The sequence below is a fragment of the Poecilia mexicana genome, unplaced genomic scaffold (genome assembly GCF_051168715.1).
Source record: "Poecilia mexicana isolate PSO_F unplaced genomic scaffold, ASM5116871v1 scaffold_15, whole genome shotgun sequence".
Lineage (NCBI taxonomy): Eukaryota > Metazoa > Chordata > Actinopteri > Cyprinodontiformes > Poeciliidae > Poecilia > Poecilia mexicana.
In genome coordinates, this window is record NW_028263384.1 from 29,978,297 (window position 1) to 29,979,110 (window position 814).

Below are 814 nucleotides of genomic sequence, written 5' to 3' on the forward strand. Positions count from 1 at the left end.
AGGACCACATCATCCGCAAAAAGCAGAGATGCGATCCTAAGGCCACCAAAACGGATCCTCTCAACACCTCAGCTGAGCCTAGAAATTCTGTCCATGAAAGTAATGAACAGAATCGGTGACAAAGGGCAGTCTTGGCGGAGTCCAACTGTCACCGGAAACGAGCCCGACTTACTGCCGGCAATGCCGACCAGACTCTGACACCGGTCATACAGAGACCTGGCAGCCCGTATCAAAGGGCCCGGTACCACATACTCCTGGAGAACCCCTATAGGGACATGGTCAAACGCCTTCTCCAAGTCCACAAAACACATGTAGACTGGTTGGGCGAACTCCCATGCACCCTCCAGGACCCTGCTGAGGGTGTAGAGCTGGTCCAGTGTTCCACAACCAGGACGAAAACCACACTGCTCTTCCTGAATCCAAGGTTCGACTATCCGAAGGACCCTCCTCTCCAGGACCCCTGAATAGAACTTACCAGGGAGGCTTAAGAGTGTGACCCCCCGTAATTGGAGCACACCCTCAGGTCCCCCTTTTTGAACAGGGGGACCACCACCAATCTGAATATTTTATATATATTTTTACATATAAAAATATATATTTTTATATTTAAGTGTTATGATACTTCCCAAATATTCATTTCTATCTACTTATTTGTTCTCAGTCATCCAGGACATGCCCAAATTAAAAAAGGCTTAAAAATAAAGCAACTTAAGTTATAATTTAAACAGTCCATAACTTGAATTGGGAGCCATTTCAATAAATCAGTGTGTTGTTGCACAACACCTCCCCCCCCCCCTTCTCTCTCTCTACTTCC